This window comes from Parus major, chromosome 12 (genome assembly GCF_001522545.3).
Source record: "Parus major isolate Abel chromosome 12, Parus_major1.1, whole genome shotgun sequence".
In the NCBI taxonomy this organism is placed as follows: Eukaryota; Metazoa; Chordata; class Aves; order Passeriformes; family Paridae; genus Parus; species Parus major.
In genome coordinates this window covers 18811605-18838447 of record NC_031781.1, presented here as the reverse complement: position 1 = coordinate 18838447, position 26843 = coordinate 18811605, and the positions used below count along the sequence as shown (strand labels likewise).

At 46.2% G+C, this 26843-nt stretch overlaps 1 long non-coding RNA gene across 1 annotated transcript in view; it reads left to right on the top strand.

The window, feature by feature from the left end:
- The window catches only part of LOC107210173, a 63742-nt gene that overhangs the window by 26483 nt on the left and 10416 nt on the right, over nt 1-26843 (top strand). The window contains exon 2 of the long non-coding RNA XR_001523865.1: nt 8631-8776. This is a non-coding gene — a long non-coding RNA (uncharacterized LOC107210173). The remainder of the gene's footprint in view (nt 1-8630; nt 8777-26843) is intronic.

The window sequence follows — 26843 nt, the reverse complement described above, 5'->3', positions numbered from 1 at the left end:
GTTCTTTGCAGATCTTCATATTTAAGGTGTGGCAGATTAATTTAAGCAGTAGGAATTGGCTCGATGGGAGCCCGTTTCCCTCAGTTTCCCTGTGGCACCAGCACCAGCCTCATCCCACACCCACCAAAGTCAGTGGAAGGGCTCCTATCGTTTTCCAAATGACCTGAATCTTATTTAATGAAACTTCCACTGAAGACAACTTGCACATGGCCTGAGTAATGTTGTTGTAAGGGGAAGTGCTTCCTGCTGTGCATTTAAACCTGGCTCCGTTGTGTGATTAATGCTGATTCTGAGGAAAGCTCTCCTTGCGCTCAGCACTGCACCTCCGAGGCTGGCACAGCCCTCTGCCCATCTGATGGGTAAAACCCCACCCAAAAATTGTGATTGCAAAGGGAAAACAGCATTTGTTAATGTTTCTGTCAGTAACTTTGCTCCTTTGCGCTGTGCTCCAGGTGTGGTTTGTGGTTCTCTTGTCCTGCTCTGGCGCCTCTTTCCAGGTTCTGCTCTCAGAACCTTTTTCCTATTTGGCTTTTCAGCTGAAACTTTCTGAACCCCAAGTTTAACAGGGACAATTTCCAGCCCAGCTGCAAGCAAAGCTAAAACCTTGTCAGGTTGAAATGATCCAGGAAGGGTCATTCTCCACAGGCTCATGGTCTCAGGAGGTCTCCAATGGCCAGGGGCTGGGAGCTGGAGCTGTGCAGGTGAAACCAGGCACGTTTCACCTCCTGCCTGCTGAAATCCTGCCTGTTCCTGGGACAGCACTGGCAGGATTTGGCCACCACTGAAGCTGCTGGACTCGTGTGGCAGTGGGATTTAGCAGTGAGGTGCTCGAGGCACTTCTGCTGTCTCACCCTAAAGCTCCTGCCTTTACTCACAGCGAGCCCAGACAGCTCCAGATATCTCATATGAGCTCAAATGCCACCTAATTCCCATCTCCTGCAGGAACTGCAAGTCTACTTAGAGGATTAACTCAACTTGCATATAAAGCCTGTAAATTGCTGTCAGAGCTCTGTGTTTTGGGTAGCTCGTATCTGACTCTGTTTCATTATAAAATGAGGCCAACAGTAAATTTTTTTCATTCCCCATGAAGCATATCTCGATATTTGTGAGGGAAAACTTCATCTTAAAATTCATCTTTATTGTGACTTGGCAAAATGCAGTGAACTGAAGCCTCCCAGTGACATGATTTTAACTACAAACTCAGGCTTAATTTTTATAAATCGTTGATCACTTATGACATTTTTGATTGTCCTTAACAGAAATTGTTAAAAATACATAAGAAAAAAAAGGTTTTTGCCAAGACAGAAACAAAGCAATAATAATAGTAGTAGTAATAAAAATAATAATAATTAATAGCTTGAATTAGAATATTAGGCTTTGATTAGAGGCAGTGCTTTGTAGTTAGGGCTCACAGGGTTGCTCTGCTACATTATAGCATTTATTTTACATTCTCTCACTGGTTTCTGAATTGTTTTGGATGGTTAATGGGATTTAAGAGGTAAAAGTCATCCTGAGTTTCCTTGAAGAGGAGTATTCAGAAGGCAAACCTGTCCTTTTAGGCATTTTAATGGCTGTGGATTCTTTACTTCCCTTTTCCATTTTTCTCTCTGTGTTTTACACCCCTGCCTATGTTAATTTTTACCAAGGCATTTTGGTTTACCAGGGTTATATCTAAGTTAGTTGCCCTCGTGTATGAGAAGAGGATTCAAGTAGAGAAGGGTGAGCAGTGGGCAGCAGCATTTGTTTCTAGCACATGATAAATGACAAATTTCGGGGGGATGCTTGCTTTTAAATTGCCCCCTAAAGCAGGTTCCATCTGTGGTGGGGAGCAGGCAGCACCCCCAAATTTCCAGTTTAACCAGGTTCATTCTCTTTATGTGAATTCTCAGTTTGCTCCAGCCCAGAGGTGTCCTGGAGCAGGGCAGGAGTGGGGATGGGATGTGAAATCTGAGAGAACTGAAGCCCTTTGGGAGACTGGGACAGTAATTAAAGCTGGCAGTAATTAAGCACGGGGAGAGGAGGATGCAGTGCAATCAGCAGAGCCTCACCTGGTGAGGAGCTGCCCCTGTCCCCCAGGGCATCACACCTCACAGGGCTTAGTGGTGAGCAGTAAATCCATTCCAGGGCTTTGGATGTGGCTGAGGATCCTGGTGGGACAGGAGGAACCAACACCAGCCCTGCAGGGCTCCAGCTCCTCCACCCCAAACCCTCAGCAGGGTCTGCCCTGTCCTTGGGCAGGAGAGCAGGGAGAGGAACAGTCCCTGACTCTCATAAAGGCAGAGCAGCTGGTGGGACCTGGATGGGCATAAAGGGAGCTGTTCTTTGCTTCAGCACTCTGCTGGAGTCAGCTGGCTGGTCACAAAATAATGCCACTTGTCCTCCTTTTATTAATTTTCTTCCTGCTCTTTGCCATAAAGTTTAGGAGGTTCAGGTGAGGGTGAAAGCTGCGGGTGACAGCCCTGGAGAGGAGCAGCAGCAAGAGGAACTGGGGCTGTGCCATGCCCAAAACCTCAGCCCTGCTCAGGCACCGCTGTTAAATGGCTCCAGAAATAAAGATCTTTGTTCCAAGCCCCGTTTCAGGTTGCTAAGTGACAGCAGCATGCTTGCCTTGCACATTACTTCCCTCAGCCTGCTTCCAGAGCAAGGCAAGCAATGGTTAAAGGCAGGATGGAACGGAGAGTGCCAGGTATTAAATTCATTGTTATTACTGATGGCCAAGAAATGCACATTTTGTCCCACATCAAGGGCAGGAAGGCTGCTGGCTCCCTGACCCTGTCCTTTTCCATGTTCCAGAGGGCAGAGCTGGGAGATCCCATTTTTATCAGGCCATGCTCTTGTCTGCTCCCTCTGAGAGTACAGCTTGTGGTGGGAGCTGCTCAGAGATGTTTTTCAATGTCTTGCTGCTGTGTTTCACCTTTTCTTCACTCCCAGAAATTCAGGTATCACTATAAATGTTGGTATTTTAAAATGCTGCACTTATTCCTCCCTCCAGAGTGTCTCAAACATCAGCATTTGGGTGGGTCTCCTTCTCTTTAGTGTGATTTTCTTTCAGGGTAGGAAGATAACATCAGGCATTTAAAAATACAATAATAATAAATACAATAATAATGAAAAAATAATTATCCCAAAGCAGCTTTGTTAAAACCACTTGGCATCATTCCAGTGATCTTTAGCAAGGAGAGCAGGAATTCAGGGCTGAGCAGCCTGGGAAGTGGAACTGGGATAGTTCCTTCTGGAACTGGAGGAGCTTTAAGGTCCCTTCCAACCCAAACCATCCTGGGATTCTCTTTTGCCTTTGGGAGCATCCTGGGAGTGAAAAGGAAAATCAAGGTGATGATTCCTCCCTGAATTTGGCTCAGTGATTTAATTATCTTGGTGTGTAGGGGAAAATGAAGTGTGCCAGATAAACATCTCGAGCCTCTCATGGTCCCCCTGGAGTGGAAGGGACTAAAATAAGATTTCTTAATAAAAGCTCATTAACAGTGCCTGTGTGGCGGGGCCCTGTGTTAATTATGACAAATATATATATATATCCTGATCACAGGAGAGTGCTATTCAAATATAAATAATTCCTTCTGTACAGCAAGCTAGGGAGAAAAAAATTGTCAGATATTTTCAGTCAACAGCAGTTGGCTCCGCCAAGCTCCTCGTCAGCTGTGATGAGCTATTAGGGGAATGTTTATGGACACAGCAAAAATAAACTCCAAAAAGCATCCATCATCTTTATTGCCCCTTTCCAAAGTGAAAAGGGTTATTTTCTTGCTGGACGAGCTTGCAGAGGACTGATGGAACCTGGGAAGATGGAAATAATTGACAGGGTTTAGTGTTTTTCCAGACATGACATCAGGGTTTGATACAAGAAATGGGAGATAATTCATCTTCCTGCAGCACTCCAAATGCTTTGCAAAGGCTCCAAACCCCAGAACTCTCTGAACTGCAGGAATGCTCTGGTGCTTTATGTTACTTTGGTTTAATACAGGTCTGAACGCCCCACTCCTCCCACAAAAAAGGGAATTTTAGCACCCCAAGGTCAATGTGCCTCAAAACCATTTAAAAAGTGAAAGGCATTTGTCATTTCTGTGATATTTGGGATGTTCTGGGTTGGTTTCCAGAAGTTTCCAGGGTTTTTGTGCTCCTGAAGGCAGAGCTCTGTGGTGGGGAGAACAGGGAGAACCCTTTGTCTCTGCACCATCAAGGTGTGCTCAAGTTTAATTGGATTCAATTTCATCACTTCATTTATTAGAATAAATTCTCTTCAAAAGGCTGCAGTTTATCAAGAAAAAAAGGACAATGATAACAAAAATCCCACAGTTCCTGCACTGTCATGTGTTGGACTGCTAAAAATCCCTGTTCCCAGGCACGAGGAAGGTGCTTAAAATGCACAAAAATTGAGATGCAACTTGGAAATAATCATTATATTGTAGGTTTGTGCTGCCATCCATTATGCCTTACCTGATGGGGTAATTACCACCATTACAGAACATTTTAATTACAACACTGAGTCAAACTTCATGGAAGCGCCTGGCTACAAAAACGATATTAAATATGCACAGATACACTTTTTCTACTCATATTTTCCTTCCTTTGTATTTTGCTGTTAACAGAAACCAATTGCTGCTGTCACATCCCCTACTTGTTTACAAGTTTCAAGGTTTTCCCAGCATTGTGTGGAAAAGAGAAATATTTTCTTTCCAGATTTATTAGATTATCAACAGATGCTCGTTTTATAAACTTGCTTTGAAAACCTGATGGGGCAGAGAAACTGTTTGAGAAGGTGATCCAGCGAATTGGGAGGGAGAAAACTGCAAATTGGAGTAATTCAGCAGGTTTCCAGGTGTTTGCTCAGGGTGAGATCAGGAGTGAGGTGGGTCTGCAAAGGGCTGTTCAGAGTGCCAGCCTGAAACAGCAGAGTTTGAAATGAAATCTCAATCTCAATCCCTCTGCTCTTGGGCTGCATCTGCAAACAACAGAGCAGGAGATAAATCAAAGGGAATTTTGTGGGCCGTGGGAAATCCTTGTTGTGCAAAGCCTTGTGCTTTAAAGCTTCCAGCTTTGCTTTTTGCTGCATGTTTTGATGAGGAATTTGGTGGAATTTGGCCATTTTTGATGATTGTCCTTTCAGTTTCAGCTTGGGTTCGTGATAATTTTTGCTGTATCTTGTTTTTGCTCACAGTCCCACACCCCAGTGCTGCCTTTACAAAGCATCACCACCTAAAATCCCATCTGCAGCCCAGCCCAGCCTAAATCAGGAGCAAAATCCCAGGTGGGCAGAGGGAGAAGCCCTGGGATGGGCCAGGAGCTGGGCACTCAGCTGCAGCCTGGGCTCTGCTGGAAGGCAGGACAGGTGGTCACAGGTGTCCCTGCAGGGCAGGGCTCAGGTGAGCTCTCAGCACAACCTGCACACACAGGTTCCATACCAACACAGAATATTTATCAATTGGTATTCATGAGCCCCTGCTTGTTCTAGGAGCGCTGCTGCATACCCACAGGTATTTCCCTTTGATGTTTCTTTAGTCTTTAAGATCAAAATCAGCCTTGTGCCTAAAACATTCTTTGCAGAAAGTGCTGGGCCATTTGTGGGAAGTGGTTGGATTTTCTAATCTGCATCACCTGATCTGCCACCCCTGAAGCCGAGGTGAGCACCTCTCCCTGTGACACCCTCTGCCCAAGGAGGATGGCGTGGGTGCCTGGCTGGAATTTTAAAATGCCATTATTTTTTATTTTGGCATGAAAATCAAAGAGCTGGTGCTGCCCTTGGCTCGTTGGTGTTTGGGCTGGTGTGTAGTGAAGATGACAGAACCTGTGCAGGGGGGTGTTGCTGCCAGGGGTGGGTTTTTGGGAGCCCTCAGCAGGAAATGATGCCTGATGATGATGATGGTGCTGGTGGGGACAGTGTCTGTGCCTGGGCAGGACGTGCTGCAGGGATGAGAGGAGTGGACACCTTTTCAAGAAGCTGGGGATGGAAGGAGAGGGAGGTGGGAAGTGTTCAGAAACACAGAATTGTTCCTGTTGGAAGGGATCTCAAAAATCATCAGATCTTTCAGGACAAGAGCAAATGGCCTCAGGCTGTGCTGGGGAGGCTCAGGCTGGGCATCAGCAGGAATTCCTCCACGGAAAGGGAGCTCAGGCCTTGGAAGGAGCTGCCCAGGGAGGTTTGGAGTGCCCATCCCTGGGGGTGTCCAAGGAATTCCTGGAGGTGGCACTCGGTGCTCTGGGCTGGGGACAGGGTGGACATCGGGCACAGCTGGGACTCGATGACCTTGGAGATGTTTTCCAACCCACATGATTCTGGAATTCTGGTTCCAACCCCCTGCCATGGATAGGGAAGGAATTATTCTCAGTTTTGTGCCCTCACAAACAGCCAGGCCAGTAATTCCAGCAGATTGCTGAAACACAGCAACACCTCTGGGCATTGTGTTTTTATTTATTTCTGACTTGCTCCTTTATTGATGTGTAAAACAATTTTGGAGAGCAGCTGATACAGGTCCTGCCATTGAATTTTTAGCTGCATGGGGCTGGTGTGTGATGAGAGCCTCACCTGATGTAAAAGATGCCTTTGAAATTCTTTGTTATTTCTCTGGAAGGTTCAGATTGTTCTTAGGAAAATGAAGAACAAAAATATGTGCAATGACTCCATTAACTCCCTGGCAATTACACTCCAGCTCTTTTCAGGATCACTGTGGAAAATTAGTTCCTTAAGACATGCCTTAAACCCAGAAAGGGTTTCCTAAGAAATTCAGGAACTGCTTGGCATAAAGGAATTGTTAAATCCATTGTCTTATGAAATCCATCATGCCAGCAGGAAATAAAGATTTATGGCCATGCAGTTTATGGGAACCACATTCTGTGTCTCATGGCTTTATTAAGGAAGGGTTGTGCTCAAATTCCATGGATTTTTAAGGAGACAGATAGAGGACCTGTTTTCTGTGGAAATTCAGTGCAGCACAGGAGTGTTGGCTTGAAAAGTGGCCATTTCCATTAAATATCAACATTGGCTTTGATGGAAAAGCAGCAAATAATTATTTTGGTTTGACTTTTGCATTTAATTTCTTTTTTAAAGGGTTTGGGGGTCTTTAAAAGGAAAACTGCTTAGTGCAATCTGCTTTTCTTTTGTTCTTTGTGTCCTCTGAGTTCCTTTGGCTGGAAGTTTCCAGGCTGTGTAAGGAGTTTGTCCAATTCCCAGCATCCACATGGGTGCCTGTAGGAACCCCAGAGTGAAAATTAAGGAGGCTCTTTCTGGGGCACAGGAAAAATGGAGAGTAAATGGCTCTGTACTTGTGAGTCTGTATTATTCTAATCTTTTCCCAGTGTGAAATCCTCACTTAAAGTTTCATGGCAACATCTTTCCCTTAAATACAAGTCCTTACTTTAGCTTTTACTGGGGGTATTAAAAACACGAGTAGGACAGATAACACTTTGTAGCTGTGTAGTAGCTGTTAAGGAGAGAAATCTGGGTTTGAATGCTGATCGTTTGCAGATACAGAAATTGTACCACCTGCTGCTGGAAAACATGGAGCATCCATGAATATTATGGGAAGTGTTCTGACAGCTGCTGCGAGGGGGAGGCTGGAGCAGCTGCTTACTAAGCAGAGTAGGGAGAGTACCAGCGAGGAACTGAAGCTCTCGAGGAGACAGGACCTCAGTTTTGCACCTTTATTAAAAAATTCGTCCAAGATGCCAACCAAAAAACCGCAGGAAACAAATTTTACTGTGTGCAGGAGCTTGCTGGGCTTGCCTACACGCTGCTGCAGGCACTTTTATCTCGCTTTTCTCCAACTCTCCCATTTCAATCACATCCCAGAGGTCTCTGCACTTTTGCAGTGTGAGGCTTTTTTCCAAGCAGGAATTCCCAGGATGGCCTCACCCACTGCTCTCAGAGCCTCTGGTTGTCCTCAGATCCTGAGAGGGGCTCAGGGCTTGGCAGGTGAACTGGTCCTGGGAACATCTGAATGCATTTCCAAAGCAATCCCCTGCTAATTAACACACAAACTCCTTCACTGTTAATAAGATAAATCGGTGTTGTCTTGATCTTATGCACAGTTTATGGTAATTTTAAGCCCTACAGAAAGTGGCTGCTTCCATGAACAAATGGGGATAATTAGCTGGAGATAGTTATTATGCAAATTGAGCAAGCTGCACCTTTGAGTGGAAGTGATGAGCAGGTTGAGCATAATGCCCCAAATTTGGATGCAAATGGAAAAGCTGTTATGGCATAACCTGCCCAGGCTGTCCATGCTTAGGATCAGCTGCAGAAATTAATTTGGGAAGCGAGCCCCAGCCACGAGCCCAGGCTGTTCTCCATCCTCAGGTGGGAGCGTGGCTGGGCTCAGCATCCCTGGGTGATCCCAGCAGGCACTTGGGGCACTTTTTAGACCAAAACCTCGCTTCAATGAAATCAAAAGGTTTGGGCAAGAATTGATCTTTGAGGTTTGTTTAGAAAATCCTGACTATCTGGATAATACTCAATTTGAGTGTTTTTACTGACATATCTTTTTATTTAGGTTTATTATTTTTTTATAAACAGCCACATTTAAAATAATAAAACATATTTATTTATTTAATAAATATTATCAACAGACTGAAACATTCAAAACCTAAATTAATTTTTTTTTTTTAAAATTTTTTTTCAGAGTTCACCAGAGGACACCTCATGTATTTGGAACCAAACGTGCCATGAAGTGCAGGACTGCTGGAGCCTGTGGGGCTGGAGCAGGTGCTGACGTTGGCCAGGCTGGTGGGACCCCAGGAGGAGAACTCTGAGCCAATTCCCTTCCCTGTGAGTGTGTCCTTAGACTCATTTCTCTGGGAGCAGTTGGAATTCTGTTCATCCAGGCTGTCTCAGCTTCATGGTTGCTCTGAGTAACCAGGAGCTGATTATTAATTAACACTGAATGCACTAATTGATAGCAACCTGCCTTAGATCGCTCCTGTGAGAGGCTTCAGCTCTGCTCCTGCTGCCCCAGAGTTTGGGGCTGCCACAATCCCAGGATGGGGTTGGGGTTGGGGTTGGGGTTGGAAGGGGCCTCTGGAGAGCCCCAATCCAAGCAGGATTCACCCAGAGCAGGTCACACACCATCACCCAGGTGGGTTTGAACATCTCAGGGACAGACACTCCACAACCTGACATCTCTTCCAGGGCTTACAAAATGATGTGTTTTTTCCACATGTTCAGCTGGGACCCCCCACATTTCCAGTTGTGCTCGTTGCCACTTGTGCTGTCTGAGAGTCTTGCCCCTCTCCTCTTGGCACCTGCCCTTACAATATTTGTGCAGTGATAAAATCACCTCTCAGCCGTCTCTGCTCCAGGGTTTGGAGCTTCCATTCCCACAGAGGTTTGGCTTTTCTATTCCCACCTGGGAACAGAAATATAACCTTGCCTTTGCCGCTCAGGAGCTCCCAGATTCCCACCTGGGGCTGGACCAGCCCTGCCTGGCTCGGGCAGGAGCTGGGAATGCAGACACAGCCCAGGACCCACCTGCCTTTCCTGGTAAATCCCTGGATCCTGGATCGCTCCCATCTCCTGCCCCGCTCCCTGCACACAGATCATCACTAGCATCATGAACGGAATAAAAACACCTTGTGATGTTTCCTCTGAAAACGAGAGGAAATGAGATGGATGCAGGGTACAAACGAGGGCAGGACACCCCAGGCCCTTGTTCCCGGGGGGAGGACAGAGGAGTGATATTTACATTACACAGCCGTGCCCTGACTGTCAATATTGTGCAGCTCGATGAAATCTCCACCTGAACTTTGTCAAACTGTTTTATCACTCAATCTTTTGATTATCAGTGGAGGAAAAAAAACCCCAAAACAACAACCCACCCCACATTTCCATAACAATAGCACTTAATGACCGGAGATGGTGAAAATCCAAGGTCTAATTTTATCCCTGGAAATAAAGATACCAGACGTCTCTGGCGAAATATTTGAAACTTGTTTTAAGAAAAGATGTTGGTGGCGAACAGATGGCCCCGGCCTGCCATCCATATTCATGAGTGCATTGATTTCATTATGCCTTCCCCTAGGAAACTCAGCTTTTATAAGTCTGCCTGGCCATCAAATTGAGCAGTCAGGAGCCCTGTGTCACAGCTCTGTTGCTGTAGAAATTGAGGAAAGTATGTGAGAGGCTTTAGCACTTTTGTCTTGACTTTTATCACCCAGCACCTGTTGTTTTGGGCTGCAAAACAACAGGTTTTGAGATTTTTATCAGGTGGAACACATGTTGGCTTTGGGTGCATAAAGTGCCACGTTGGTTTTAGCTGAGTGACTTTAATTTTGTGACATCCTTGTGCTGTTTAATAACTGAGAGCTACGGGCAGGAGCTCCCAGTGAACCCCGAGCTGCCAAATTCTCTTTGGGGAAATCCCTCATGTGATTCTCTGCTTGATATATTAATTGCCCAGGATAAATCTTACAAAGCAGCGATCACTTAGATCACAAAGGGAAATAAAACATCCAGACAGAACTGCAAATCCAGTTTGAAGTGCCTTTTCACAGAGGGAAGCACGCTGTTAAGCACTAGTGAAAGCTGGGAATGTTTTGAGAATTGTTTTTAATCGACTTTAGAGGCGTCTGTGTGAAATTCGAGATTTTTAAAAGTTTTGTCCAAAGAGATTTTTTTCTTTTTTTTGTCCCTTTATTTTGTCCCTTTTGCAGCAACACCTAATTCCATTTGTGAGGATACACAGCGCTCTCTCTAAAGTGACATTTGGCTTTTTTGGGTACAACATTGGAGCTGAGCCACCTCCTGAGGGTGAAGCCCAAGGGGTGCCTCACTTCAAGCTGATTTTCCAGGCACTGATTCAGTGATGGGAGAGCATCCCTGGGCACTGGAGCCCCGGGATTGGGGTTCCAGGGATGGGGAGACTCCTGGTGGGAGCAGGAGGACCTGATTGATGGCAGCAGGGACTCTCCCAGCCCGGCATTCAGGACCTACCTCTTTTTTTAAGGCAAGTTTAGCAGCTGGTCCTTTGATTTGCAAAATGAGGGTTAGTTCTAAAGAATAGGCCAAGACTGAGGGGATTCTGTAGGTTTGGGACTTGGAATTGCTTTTATCTTCCTCTTTTTGTCACTTCACTCCTTTCTTTCTGGCCAGAAGTATTTTTGTGTGCTCTTCAAAAGGCAGGCTGCTGTTGTACTTGGGCTCCAAAGAGCCTTAAGAGTGCCATTTAAATTCAGATCTTTTGCAAAGCTCGAAGGGAGAAAAGTTTTTAAAGTGTTTCCTACTTGGACATAATCGATCAGTAGCAGGATAAAACCCAGAAATTTTGGGGACTTTGGATGAATGAAATTACAGCTGTGTGACACAACATTTTAGGTGTCAGCTGAATAAGGACAACGTTTGACCATGGTAACAGAATTTGTAGCCAGTTTTTTTTATTTCACTCCTTTTCTAGAAGTAAAAAACAGGGTTAATATTCTCCCACTTGGTTTTTTTGATCAAGAGTACAGTTTAATTAAATAAAAAAGAGCACAACCACCATTTTTTTGCATTATGGAACTGTCAGTTTAGCATTCAGCTCCCAAAGGGTACTCAAAGGATCATTTAATTTTAAAATGATTGTAGCCTTGAAATAACTTAAAAGGCACTAATATATTTAATCAAAGGAGGTAACTGGTAATAGAGGAATAAATCATTCATGCATATAAATAACAGGGATCCCACGAGGTTGGGAAGCCAACAGGGGAAATATTTAGGGCTGAATCATTTCCTCTGGCCCCCTTCTGCCCACATCTGCGGGGCTAAAACACCTGAGATGCTTCATCACAGGTCCAGTGTGGGGTTTTTCTGTAGCCAGGATATCCAGGTGTGCTGTCAGCTGTCCCCACGTGTCTTTTGTGCCTGTTTGATCCACTCTGCTTGTGCATGGAGTGTGTTCTGGCCTGAGAAGCTGAGTGCCTCTGGAAGTGGCAGGATTCAGGGTGCCTGCACATCCCTAATTCCCCTTTCATCCCTCCCTGGAGGAGAGCTAACGAAGGGGAAGGAGCTGCGGGTGGCCCTGCAATTAAAATGTCTTTGCCGAGCCCGAGTGGGAGCAGCCCTTTCAGTTTGGGCATTTCTTCATTTCCCTGGTTTTGCTGTATAAATAATGGGCTTCTGCAGCTCCTTTGCTGTGGGTGGGTGTTTGTACAGGGCTTGGAAAAGCTTGGCTTAACATCTGGAACAGCAGGAGTGGGCTTGGCTCATCCCCTGGGGCTGGGAGTGGGAGCAGGGGCTGGGGCTGCTGCTGCATCCAGGCCAGCCCTGGCAGTGTCACCCTGGAAGTGTCACCCTGATGGTGTCACCCTGATGGTGTCACCCTGGCAGTGTCACCCTGATGGTGTCACCCTGATGGTGTCACCTTGATGGAATCACCACCCTGACGGTGTCACCCTGATGGTGTCACCCTGGCAGTGTCACCCTGGCAGTGTCACCCTGATGGTGTCACCCCGAAAGTGTCACCTTGATGGTGTCACCACCCTGACTGTGTCACCCTGACAGTGTCACCCTGACCGTGTCACCCCGATGGTGTCACCACCCTGACAATGTCACCCTGACAATGTCACCCTGACATTGTCACTCTGATGGTGTCACCTTGATGTTGTCACCACCCTGATGTTGTTACTCTGACAGTGTCACCTTGACAGTGTCACCCTAATGGTGTCACCACTCCGACACTGTCACCCTGACATTGTCACCCTGATGGTGTCACCACCCTGACATTGTCACTCTGACAATGTCACCACCCTGATGGTGGCACCAACCACTCTCTGTTCCCACAGGTGCCAGGGTGGGACTGGGCCCAGACCCACCTCCTTTGAAGGAATTGCTGAGAGTTTCAGACAAACACATTTCAGCTGGTTCTTTCACGAGTTCTTTTATTCATGTGCTGGATGAAACAATAAGCCAAGCAAAAACATTATCTCTGTTGTTATCCATTAGTTACATGTGACTATATTAATTAGTAAATAGACAATTATGTGTGTGATAAAATAATGCAGGGGGATTTTTCCCAGCAGTCTGTTGTGACCAACTGGGGACTCTGCTCCCAGGTACTCCCAGGCAATTGAAGTTAACATCGAGTGGCACTTATTTATATATTTTTATATTCTATATTAATTATTATACACATGATAATGTAATACAAGAGGTTTCTCCCTGAACCTCTGGGGCTCCTGCTGTGCTCCCAGCCCTTCCCAGGCAATTCAAATTCCCATCAAGGGCACTTTCCCTGCAATTAAACACCTGAGCCACTCCAAACTTGTAAATCTTTTGACACAACACCCACCACGAAGTTGTTCTTTGTGTATCATCTGTAACCTGCAAATCTCTGGGGGTGCAGAGGCACAGGTGCCACACCTGGGGTTGTCCCCTTTTTGCTGTCACACCTTCCCTGTGACACCTCTACCTGTTTTTAATTAACACTCATGGTTATTCTATCCATAGGAATTCCCAGAGACAAGGAAAAGTGGATTTAAGCAGAAGGGATAATGCCACACCTGCCCTGAGTGTTTTGTCCAAAATCCAGAGGGTCAATTTGCTTAATTGATTAAGCACAAATAATTATGTTAAAAACTGCACTTTCTAGCTTATCTCCTTGAATGAAGTTACTCTGTTAATTCAAAGGTTTTTCAAAGTGATTTAATGAAAAATTAATTTCTAGGGGAAAAAAAAAATAAGATGGCAGCTCATAAATATAAGATTCTCCCATCTGTTGGTGGTGCATGACTCAGGGCTGTGTGCATGCACCTGGATAAAAGATGAATAACCCACAGCTCGTGCCAGGAGAGCTTTTTAGCAGGTTGGGATCAGGCAGGCACCTGATCAAGGTCGTTTAGGATTCCCATACAATATAAACCTGTTAGAAATGACATTTCAGTGGGGTCACTGCCTCCCTGGGAGCATTAATATGAAGGAGCAAGACCAAGGAAAATCTGCAGTGGAAAGCACTGTAAATTAAAAGCTTTTATGTTTTATTGATGCTGAAAACTGGATTTGGTGTTCTGGGCATGTCCCTGGATCCCTGGCAGTGTCCAAGGCCAGGCTGGATGGGCTGGAGCAGCCTGGGACAGTGGGAGGTGTCCCTGCCATGGCGGGGGTGCCACTGGCTGGGATTTTGGGTCCCTTCCAGCCCAAACCATTCTGTGATAATAACAACAAAAAGGGAAATGATGGGGGGAAATTACAAAGATGTGCCAAACAGGGATGGGCAAAACAGGCTGAGGGTTCCAGGGCTTCAGCTTCCTCCTCTGTGGTGAAGCTCTGCAGGACCTCTGCTTTTCCTGGGCCTAATCTGTGTAGCTCCTTTTGAAGGAGCTACATTTCTCCAGTCTATTTTTATATACACAGAAGTTGTCCTAATGAGAAAGTGATTTCATGGGTAAAAATCAAGCAGTTCCATAAAAGAGCTGAAGAAAGTTGTTCCCTGCATATCCATCACATTCCTTAAAGTATCACCCCCAGATCTGGGGATGCTCTGTGAAATTCCAAGGCTGTGGGTGCCACGCTCTGGGTGATCAGCCCATTTTCTGGGATCTCATATTTGCAGCAAACAAGCCCAGCCCAGAGCTGCCTGCCAAACCCTCTGCCAGTCTCTTCCCTCTTGTGGAGCGAGCGTGTGGCAGGTCCTGTCCCTCCCAGGAGTGGGAGGATGTTGTTCTCCCTGGCATACTGTGAGTGGGAGAGTGGGAAAAGCCAGCCAGAAGCTGCAATGGCATTTCAAGTTAGCGAAGCTTTCAGGAGCCGTCTCTGATTAAACAGATGTGGGTTAAATAATTTAAATTTGCTGCATCCCTTACCATAGAAAATCAGGAAGTGCCACACATTTTCTGGAAGTTGCTGTGGGGTGGCTTTGGTTTGGTGGACCGTGGAATACCTGGAATTGGAAGGGGCCCAGGAGGATCGAGTGCTGCTGGGTTGGATTGGCAAGCAATGATTGATGTGTGCTGGCAGCCACCAGGAAAAAGTTCTGCTTTATATATTTAAAGAGTTTTAAATTTAGTTTTTTTCGGTTTTCCACTCCCACTCCTCTCTCTGGGGATAAAAAGGAGAAGCACATGGAGGGCAGGGACCTGTTGCACGTGGGGGAATTGATTTGGAGGAGGTTTTGTCCACTTTTGATATTTTCTGGATGCCAGAGTGTTATGCTGAATGCTTCTTGTAAGGGAAAAGGGTTCTGGTGGCTGCGGTTTAATTTGATTTTTTTTTCTTTGATTTTCCTGTTTGCAACTCCAAATATGCAGCTCCCTCAGCTCTTCAGGCAGATGGGATTTGAGCAATTTCTTACTCCCTGGACTGGGAGGTTCTGCCAGTGGGCTGTGATTTCTGCATCCTTTGAGGGAATGGACTCTACAGACATCCCACATCCCATCCCAGGAAATCAGTAAATAAAACAATCTGTTAAATTAAGTCTTCAGTAAGGAAAGCTTTTAAAGAGATGCTCTCAAGTGTTTCTCCATGGGAAATGCAAAAGGAAAGTGCATTCCTCTTGGCTTTATTCCCACTCAGCTCTGTCCCAGCAAAAATAAAAGCAGCTTTCTGCATTGCATCCTCATTTACAGAGCAATAAAATCCCAGGGAAAAGCAGCAATGCTTCATAAAAGTACAAACATAGCAAATAGAAACCTCTCCTGGGATGTGTCCAGCCCTCAGATGATTGGGAAGGTGCTCAGGAGCCGTGTGGGATGGGTATGTTCCAGCTGGTAAAACAAAAATCAGTGAATGTGAAATGAGTTAATACAGGTGGAAGTTTTTCCCTCTGGGCACTGCCAAAGGGTTCCAGGGTAGAGTTTTCCAAATAAACTTTCCACCTGAGTCTGATGATATTTTTTCCCATTGTATTAATGTATCTTTTGGGCCTGTGTGTGTGACATCTGTGATGTGCTGTGGCCACGTGGGCCCTGCCCAGCCCAGGCTGGTGACAGGGGGTGGTTCCTGACAGGTCAGGTGTGCTCAGGTGTGGGTTGGCTGTTGATGGTTCAGGTGTGGTTTGGTGTAGCTGTCAGGTGTAGGTTGGCTGTTGATGGTTCAGGTGGTTCAGGTGTGGGTTGGCTGCTGATGGTTCAGGTGTAGGTTGGCTGTTCCTGATGGATCAGGTGTGTTCAGGTGTGGGTTGGCTGTTGATGGATCAGGTGTGGGTTGGCTGTTCCTCCAACCCTGTGGGACCACGCCAAGGCCACCTGTGGCACCTGGACACTGCTGCTGGTGGGACAGGTGCCCACTGGAGCTGACCCCAGGAATGCTCTTCCTTATCTGGATGAACCCTGGCTGCCTCCATCCCTGTAACTCATTTTGTGTTCCCAGCCAGCTCAGAGCCCGCTGCAGCGCTCTGTGTTGGGGCTGCTCTTCCAGCACACGCTGCTGTTCATCTGGGGAGCCCTTGCAAATGATTGAGCATTTTAATCTCCTCCTGCACTTCCTCACGTGGATTCCAGTAATGTGCATCCAGTAGCAGCAAGTGGACTATGACCCAGAAGGGATTCAGGGCTGTGGAACAAAGTCCCTGCTGTAATTTCTTTCTCATCTTCATCTTCTCCTGCTGTATCCTCACGTAACTCCACGCTGGGCTGTTCTGAACCATCATTTCCAGCAGCTCCGTTCCTGGAGGCTCCAACCCCAGCCCTGTGCTTCAGCAGGAGCTTCACAGAGGCTCTGCTGGTGCTGCCAGAGTAAATCCTCCTCTCTGGGGTGGGACTGGATGGTGCTGGGTGTGTTTGAACACAAAGGAGTGAGGGAATGGTGCCTGAGTGCAGAAGGAGCCATGCAATGTTCCCAGCCGTGCTCCACACTGTGCTCCCAGCTGGGCAGTTTTGGGGAGCACTTGGAGTACAATTCCATTTCCCATTCCAGTTCCAAATTCCATTGGGGCACAGCTGCCTGGGAGAAATCCCTGCTGGGAAGGGGAGGTTTGGTGGAACACTGGGGTTTAATTTGGGTTCCTGTTACGGTGTGCACAGAGCAGAGCAGCCAAAGGACCAGGGTCAACCTGTGTTCCTCCAACCTGCTGTCCATGGCCACCAGGAGCCCAGACCCCAAGCAGAGCTGCTTCAGGCACAAGGTTTGTTCTGGGAGGGCTCAGTGTCTCCATGGTGGTGCTGAGCAGCTCCTGAGCTGTCCCCAGTGCCCTGCAGAGGTGGCACTGCCCAGTGTTCCTGCTGGCACCACAGGGCTGGGCACTGTGCAAGGCACTCATTTCCCACCTCTGTCACTCGTTCAAGTTTCATCCTAATTAAACTTCTCAACAGTTCTTTTTCCCCACTGGTACCAATTTCACCTCTGTATGGTTTTGTCCTGCAGGCACCATGCCTGAGCCACCTTTGTGCAGGTGTGTGTGCTTAGAAAATGAATTTAATGCTGCATTATTGAACATGGCACGGGTTATTTCTCCCTCCTTTGGGTTCCACCTGAACATGGAAAGCCAGGGTCAGAACCCACCTGAGCCTCAGGAGCCTGCCTGGCCCTAATCCTGTGTAGTTTCTGGTTTCTTGTTCTCCTTCAGAGGCTGTCTCCTCAAAGACTGTGCTCAGATTTCCCCTCCACAGGGGCTGAGGCTGCTGCCTCTCGAGGGGGAATCCTCCAGGTTCAGTTTGTTTGGGGTGGTTTCTTTGAGTCACTCAGCAAGAACAGCTCGTTCTGCACTCAACTCAGTGGATGGAAGGATTTACTTCCTGAACCTCAGGTTTATGAAGTTTTACTTCCTAAAACCTCATCAGCCTAAATATTCCCCAGTTGCTGAGCCCTCCCAGCACCGGTGTGAGCCCCCCAAGCCGTGAGTGCCTGCCCATGGAGAGCTGGCTGTGCCCTGCCAGCTCCTGCTGTGGCACTGGGCTTGCATTTCTCTGTGCTTCTCACTTCATTTGCAGAGCCCCTGAGAATAACTTGTGGCTCTCTTCCTGCAAGATGACACTTTGCCAAAAGGAGAGACAAGAACTTGTTTAAAAATGCAAACCAGGGAAGTTCCTCCAGTCCAGCACGATGATTAACTACCCCAGCTTACATGGAATAATTGCAGCCTTTCCTCCACGCTCCCATCTTGGCATTGTTCTCCTGAATATCACCTGATACATCTTTACTACCACGACACTTTCCTAATGCACAATTAGAATTATAACACCTTTTACAGCATTCTATATAATTAAAAAGCCAGACTTCCTCTGAAATAATTCTGGCAAGAGATGTGGCACAGATGAATTATTTTGAAGGCAGATTATGCTGGCAGGTTGGGCTGTACATCAGGCTGCAGAAGTAGGACACATTCCTTATTTGTTGTCAGTTTTCCTTTGTGCTTAATGCAGATTTGTCTGATTGCAGCACTGGAGAGGGAAACCTTGATTTAGAAAACTGTATTTCAGTAGAATGACACCACCTCATGATCTGCTGAGGCTGTCACCTTTCTCCTCGAGTTACTCCACTGCCTTGGCTGGGATTCCAGGCAGAGAAATGGATGAATTGTTGGTGATGGGGGACAAATGCAGCCCATGGAACCCCACACTGCCCTGTGGAGGTGGCTGTGCTGGGATGGGGTAAGTGAAACCAGCCAGCTCCCAAAGCCCAGAGTAATTCCTGACCTGAGTTAAAAGATGCTGCTGTGGGCCTGTAAAAATGTGAGGCCATACAGACATCCCAACTTCCACTTAAAGATAAAATCAAGTTTCTGCTCCCTGCAGTTGTTGAGGGGGGAAGAAATGTTGGCTCAAAATTCCAAAGACAGATGAAGACAATATAACTAATTAAAAATGGCTGTGATTAAGGCAGGCTTAGAATTTGTGAGGCTGGGAGGAAAGCAGCCTGGTGCCTGGTTTCAGGGCTGATGCTGGGCAATGCCTTGGGTGCTGTTTTCAGCTTCCCTCTGTGTGTCAAAGCCTTAGTGAAATGAATTTAGCTCCAATTTTATTTCAGTGAATAAGGCAGCATTTATAGGTGATTCCATACTGACAGGGATTTTCCTGTTTCTACCCTGCTTTTACACCCCTTGCAAACCTTTATTCTCAAAACTGCGGCGAGTTCTCTCCATAATGTAAAACACCAGGGAGAACAGTGGTGTGCTCCTCTGACCTGTCTGACACTTCCTACAAGGCACAGGCTCACAAAACATGAAAATCTGAGTTCAGGGGAAGCCCTGAAAGTTCCCTCCAGGCTGTGCTGGAGAGCAGCTCCTGGGGCAGGGCTGGTGGGTCCTGCTGAGCCCTGACCTGCTCCTGCTGCAGCGTCAGAGGCAGGCAAAGAGCTCAGGCAGAGGGCTCGGAGCTGGGCACCTTCAGGCCAGGGTGGAAAGCTGGTCCAGGTGCTGTAGGCAGCATTTGAAGTCTTGGGAGGGTGGATTTGATGGTTTTGTTCCTCCCTGGGGTGCTGCTGTTTGGGTTTGGTGCCAGGCTGGGGGTGGGTATGGCTGAATTTTGAATGTCCCTGGAATCCATTCAGGATGATCAGGTGTCCTTATATCCATCTTTATATCCAACTTTATATCCATCTTTATATCCATCTGATCTGGGAGGCAAAATAAATGAAAATACAGTTGAGGCACCATTCATTTGCTGCATTTTTAAATTTTTTTTCCTTTCATACGAGTAATCAAATCCCATTTTACCGTTCTGGCATAATGGATTAAAATAAACCACGGCTTATTTGTGCTCAGAAACCCACTCTGGTATCTTTTACCTGATACAGATCCTCAGATTTTCTCTTAGGGTGGAGTTGATGAAGTATATTTTGCTGCAGTATCAGCTGCCTGATAATTTAACTTCCCTTATTCCATTATGGTGCTAAGCAACATTTTAACGGATTGTGAGTTTCCTTTTTGGTATGGGTGTCTGGAGAGCATGTAGAGCCTTTATAATAAGCTTTAAATCTAAATAAAAAGTTAAGTATATAGCACTCCCAGTCTTCAGAGCCCTGGAGTGGATTTATTTAATCATCCTTTATGAGCCAGGCCAGCAGTTACGGCCTCACTGGTACCAGGGGGGGATTTACCAGCAGAGTGAGTGACTTGTGGTCAGGAGAAATGTCAGGAGGGCAGTGGGAGAATCTCCCACTCAATGACCCCAAACTGACCCCAGTGTCCTGCCCTGCTTTGGTGCAGGTGTTGTTCCTGCCCCTCCTCATCAGGCTCAGACTGGAGGCAGCATCAGGAGGAAAAACTCTGCACAAGTTCCCTCATCACGGGCTCTGCCTCGTGCTTTGAGAGTTGTGTCAGGCTGAATGAACTGCTCATTTATCAGCTGGGTCCCAAAAAGGTTTGGAGCCCATCCTGCACATTCCTACCTGGCTGTCTGAACGCCCAGAGCAGCCCTGAGCCAGCGGCAGCGGAACCTGGGCTGGGCTGCTTAATCACCTCATAAAAGAATGGAAACAGATACTTAATGAATCAAAGTGCACTCAGATTAAATGATCAGGAATTCCTAGTTAATCACCAGAAAGGAAACTAATTAAATTACCATTCAGCTTTTATGGGGGCCTTGGGATGGGAAGCTGAAATAAGTCCCTTCAATCACTTTTTTCATTAGATGGGACAGGCATATTCAAGGTTAGTGAAGATAAATGTGATGTTCTTTGCTTGCTCTTGAAATTATAGTATTTAAATAGCATTTTATGCTTCATCACCTAATGCTAAATCCAAAGTAGACTGGAAGGAGAGGCCGTGGCAGAGACAGCTTAGCAGGGAGGCACAGGGAGGGAAGAAAATTGGGAATAGGCAAATCAAGATTTAAAGGGTTTTCATTTAATTATCATTTAAATTTCTAATTGCATTTTACCTTCAGGAATAAGGTAGATAAGTGATACTGCCAGGTGATGAGATGCTAATTCCAGCACTGGCCCCTGGGAAGCACAGAGTGTTTAAGGTGGTGTGTGATGTCTGCTGACCCCGACGGCCACCCAGCCCTTTCCCAATAGCCAAAAGGGGAAGAATTGTGGAAAAGAAATGATATTAGCAGCAGAAGAGCAAATCCCTATATATTTTATATATATATATATATTATTTTTATTTATTTTATTTTATTTTTTTTTGACAGTTCTGTGTCCTCAGGAGCCACCACCAGTGCGGTGGCAGAGCCTGGGCAGGTGGGGCAGGTCCTTACTGCAGCCCCTGAGGCATCACCCAACAGGTGCCTCCAGCTTCCCACCTCATTCTGGGCTTTGTGTCCCTGCCAGTTATTCCCACGCTGAAGGAAACGTTTCCAGGACTTCTAAATGAACTTCTAATTGAAGCCAGGGCTTCTGAATTTCGGGTGTGTGGTGGCAGTGGCAGCAGAGGGGTTGCTCCATGCTCCATCCTTCTGCCTCCTGTCCCTTGCCCAGAGCAGCTCCCCCATCCCTGGGACATTCCTGGGCCCTGCTGTTCCACGCCTGGGGAACAAAAGCTGCTGCTGCAGCCCCAGGAGGTGCTCCTGAATGGAGGGGAAATCTCCCTGTGCTTCAAAGCCAGAGGTAAATACAGCCCTGAAACACGGAACAGCCCCTGGAGAGAGGAGAGAGGGAGAAATCTTAGTTTAAGCATCAGTCTGTGTATTTTGGTATTCCTTTCTTATTTTCTTTTTGTTTTATTTCTTAAAGCAAACCTTTCCAGGCTCACAAAAGTGACAAAAGATCCAGTGATATCCCTTCAGTTGCCTGAAAAGGAGGATTTTCAGCAGAAAGTGAAATCAGTGAAATCCTTTCACTTTCTTTCTTAGCTTTTTAACAACCATACCCGAGGTTTCTGACACCCAGAACTTGCTTGAAAAGTTCAGAAAAGAAAACCCAGCTGCAGGGTTTCAAAGCAGGCCACAACCGAGTCAAAATAATCTGACTATAAAATCTGGGGGCTTTTCATTCACCCTGAGCTTTTCCCACTAATGGAGATCCTGAGAGACAAGGTCATTTAAATTCCTGGTTAAATCGGTGGGGTTTTACTTAAAATCATAATAAATGTCCTTTTGTGCTGAATGATCGACTGTGACAATATTTGCCAGCTGAAGCCCACAGAGCCTTGAAGTGTTGCTGATTTTGTTTTCTATTAATATGGGTAATTATGTTTACTTTGCCACTTGGGATCGTATCATCATTGAAATAATTAGTGCATTTCCAGATACTTTGATAGATCTAAAAATTTCCTCTAAAAGCCTCCGAATACAAACACAGAGAACAAGAAAGGAGCATAATTATATTATTTTTCAATTTAAATATTTTTAGATCAGTATCAACATTGGGAGGGGGAGTGGCACATGGGTTTGGAGTGGAGCTGGATGCTCCTCGCTGAGTTACAGAGGAAAAGACTGACTCATGTTTTTTGGGAAGGGATAAAAGACCTGGAGTGGGGCTGGCAGCTGGAGCCTTCCTCACTTCCAGCACCTTTTTCCCAGCTTGGCCCTTCCCACAAGCTTTGGAACAAGGGAATGGCTCCAGATGTTCCTCCAGCTGCTGGGGCTGCCTTCTGCACACCCTGTTCCTGGGGAGGATGCTCAGGAGCTGCATCCTCACTGCTTCCTTTGGAGAGAATTGCTCTTTTTGTCTGCTTGGGAGGCATTCTGGACTTTTTTTCCATCTCTTTTTTTAGTTTTGTAGCCGAAGTATTCCCAAAGAGTTTGTGTGAGCCCATCATTCTGAGAACTGAAGGTATTTTTGGGGCATGAGGGATTATCCATTACAATCCATTAAACAAGCTTTCCACACACTTGTTACAGTGGGTACAAACTTCTTTTTGGATGCAGACCTCATCTCAGATTCTCAAAGACTTGGTTATAAACCAGGATTTGTGTGGCCACAGCCTCTGCCTTTAACGATGGGGTTTGTGTGTCGGCGGTTTTCATCCATCCTCAGGAACGAGCAGGGAGCAATTAGCAATTAGCAATTAGCCAGCTCAGCACTTTCCGGGAGAAGGGCGTGCTGGGCCCCTGGGGGATGCTGCAGCCTTCCTTCAGCACATCCTGCTTTCAAACTTCCCAAGGACAGCTCTGCTTGGACACTTCCCAAGGAGAGCAGGGCCCTCGGGGTTTAGGGAGAGGATGCCGTCCCAGGAGCTGCAGAGCATCTGCTGCTCCAGCTGTTCCAGCTGTTCCAGCTGTTCTGTGCCCCACAGCTGCTCCTTCTGCGGGGCTGGAGCTGCAGGGGGATGGTCAGACCCTCACCTGGGGTAGGACATGGCAGAGGACACTTCTTTAACCCCTTCCTGGGCTGTGGGATCCCAGGGATCCGCTGATCCCAGCTCCCCAGCTGCCTTCCATCTCCATGGAATTGGAGAATCAAAGGTTAAAACCTCCCTGAAACTTGGGATATGAGGAGACAGATCCCAGCTGAGAGTCCTTACAGGTGTTCTGAGGGCACAAAATCTTATTGGGTACTGGTGAAATAAAATTGAAGCAAATTGTTTTGGCTCATGATCTAATTCCTTACCTGGTTGGTGTTTTCCCTGGATTGCTGAAGCCTGGCTTTGTTTTGTTTTAGTTGGAAATCGTATCAATAGGCATCAGAACACCCCTGATGAGCTGAGTGCCTTTTCCCTGGTGTGTTCTTCATTTCAGAGCAGTGGTTGTTCATTATGGCAGAGGCCTGAAAATGATGATTTCTGTGCTACTGACATTGTGGAGGTGCCAAAAATACTCAAAGTCCAGGTAAATACTCAAAGCACTGGTAAAATCCTGAAGTAAAAACATGTTAGTTTAAAGAAGGTCTGAAAAATTAACTTGGATCTTCATCTGATGGAGTTTCCATAGTGGAAAAGAACAATTAATAACCAGGAACAGGCCAAAGCAGGGAGAGTAACAGATCCACACCCCAGCAGGCCCTAAAGCAGGCTGCTTAAAATGAACCTTCTAATCTGCATTGCAGCTCTCATGTTTAATATTCACCGGGGCCAAGGGGCGCCACAGCCTCTCCTGCTAATCCCAAATAATCTCTTTCATGTTCAGTGGGATCTTGCTCCCAGTTACTGACTTCAGAGCCGGGGCCACGAGGAATTAATTGCAGGATGGCTCTGAGTCTGATGGGCTTTGTAGCTGCCTTCCCCATAGCTGGAGGCTATGGCTCGTGTTTGAGGCTTTTGATCATGCACTGATTATATTGTTGTGATTTGGTGAAGCTTCCAGGATCCTGCTGCAAGGCCTGATTAGTCTAAATTAAGATGTGTGGAATGAGGAGTGTGCAGGTACCAGAAGTTTCCAAGGAAATGATGCTGGGAGCTGCAGTTCACTTGTTTTGTTTCAAGGCACCAGGTTTGGGGGAAAAATAATGCTGCGAAAAAGAGGCATCCAAAAGTGGTCTGTAGGTGCATTTTACAGAGCTGTGGTCCCATATTTTGTTAATTATTGTTAATTGTGCAGATGTAGGTGAAAACATTTGTACATCTCATACAAATATACTGTGCTGGTCTCTGTCCTCCTGCTCAAGTGAAGTTTTAGTGAAGGCAAAAATAAAAAACTTCAAAGAAAACCAAAGCCAAACATTCCCTAAACAATTTGCAATAACAAGACATTTTGAAGCAATCAAAATGTTCCTCTTTAAAACCTGGAGACTGGAAGTAAGCCACAAGCCAAATTTTGAACAGAAAATCCTTGGGGTTTTGCCCCACCTGCTCTCAGGGGAGCTGGGGAGAGGCACAGAGAAGGAAGGCAGAAATTTGGAATAAGCAAATCAAGATTTAGAAGGTTTGAATTTAATTATCATTTAAATTTCTGATTGCATTTTACCTTCAGGAATAAAGTAGATAAGCTCTGGGCACTTAAGGGTTGCAGGATGCTGTTTGGAAATGCAGCTTTTTCCCTTGGGTTGCTGCTTCCAGCCAGGAACAATAAGGAAAAGAGATGCTCTTAAGCAGTTATGTGCTAGAAGTGCCTCATTTTATTTTATTTCCCTGCAGAAAAAAAAATATTTTCAGGGGAGTAAGTCAGTTTAGAAGTCAAATCCCCCTGGACAGAAGCCAGCTGGAATCTTTCCATTTGGTTAACTCGGAGGGGTGGAAGCAGCAAGGCTCCCTTAGGTCCTGCTGCTGTCACTGCCACAGTGGGGGGAGGATTAGAGCACTGAAATTCCAGAGGAACTGCCAGGATCCTCTTCCAGCAGATCCCTGGAAATGGTTCTGCTGGAGATTGATTTTGCAATTGGAGCCTGATGGAGGTGAAGAGGGAGATGCCCAGAGGGAGTTTTGAGTGGTGGGTGGGAGCTGCAGAAAGCCCCAGGCTGAGGTGGCTCCCTGACCCCTTCAGGGGGGTTTGTAGGAAATCCAGGTTTGTGGGACCTGGTGAATTGATCATTTATGGGTGACTTAAATCAGAGTCACTGCAGAGGTGTGTGTGTGTCACAGGGTCTGTGAGCCAGCAGAGACCACAAGGACAGCATTTTCCAAGTTCATGGCAATTCTAATTTCCCTTTCAAGGGCTCTCCTAGAAGAAAGCTTTATATTCAACAAATGAGCACTTGAGTTCCTAAAACACACCCAGTTCTTGCTTTGTTGACTGGGGTGTAGTTTAAAGCAAAGTTTCCCCTTTTCTAAAATATGAGGCAAGTTGGAAAAAGCTTTTTCTTTGCACCTGAAATTTTAAATTGTCCCAGAACTGGTGTGATTAATGGATCTGGAGTTTTTGGTGAGTGAACAAATCACAGAGCTGAAGTTTGAGGAATTGCAGAGAAGCATAATGAGCGAACAGGTGATGACTTTCCTAAATGTCAGCTTGTTTTTAGCAGCACAGGTGAAAGGTGGTTTGGTTTTCCAAGGGATCGTTTGCACTCTCTGGGCTGTGCAGTATCACTTGTGCTGAGTTTGGGAATTTTAATCCAGCTGCCCCACATGAACCAGTTTTTCAACACCAAAACCCCAGCGCTGGCCTCACCCTGAGCTCTCTGAGGAGGCCAGAGGAGCTGCCTGGGACAGAGCACTGCACAAATAACATCTTTTTCCTTGCCTGGACAGAGCCCTCCCTCAGCAGAGACCTGCTCGAAACATCCCAGGTCATTACATTAATTAGCTAATGCCTACAAAGTGCTCTGAAGAGGAAAAGCATTAAAATAAATAGGCAGCAGTGTTAATATTATTTTTAATAAATAGAAGAGCACATTCCATAATGCAGGCTCTTGTGATGAGCACATTTCTTTGTGTAATATCCCATGACCCCTAACTACAGAAGAATTAAATAATAACTCATTATCTCAAGCTTAGACTTTAGGCACTGTATAGAGGTCAGGCTTTTATTTTCCTCAAAAATAGGTTAAAAATTCAAGCATTTTTCTACTTTTCTCTTCAGGAAGATGAAGGAGGGCAGCGTGACAATGCTCTGCACCTCATACCCACTGCTCAGATACATAATGGGGCTGGGAAGCTTTTCTAAAAACCCCTCTGCTCCTGTATTGAAATTCTGTCCAGCTCCCTTGGAACGAGATACAAAGGTGGATAAAGAAATCTGGATCACACAGATAAGCTCCTGAAGGGAGGACCAGACACAATAGTGTGAAAAGCAGGAATGTTATGTAAGTGCATTATTTTAATTGAAAAGGGAAACGTTCTCACCTTTTTTGGGAACCGATTCCATCATGGATTGTGAGGGAATGGGAAAATGAGGGCTTGCCATCGTCTCCCTGCAGAAATTATCTGGTTTCCTTGCAGTCAACAGGATTTCTTGACTTATTTATCTTAAACTTTGGGTTTCACTGCTCAGCTTTGGGTTCTTTTGGGTTCTGTTCCTTTGCTGCCCATCCCTGACTCTGTGCGTTCGTTCACTGCTCAGCAGAGCTTTGGAGAGGAATTGCAGCTCAGGTTTTGGAGAGAGCTCCTTGAAATGAGGATCAAACTGGTGCCTGGAGAGGCTCCTGGAGCAGAGCTGGGCAGGTTAAAGGAATAAAGCAGGGTTTATTTTTATTAAAACCCTTCCAAGGATCACCTTGGGCAGTGCAAGGGCCC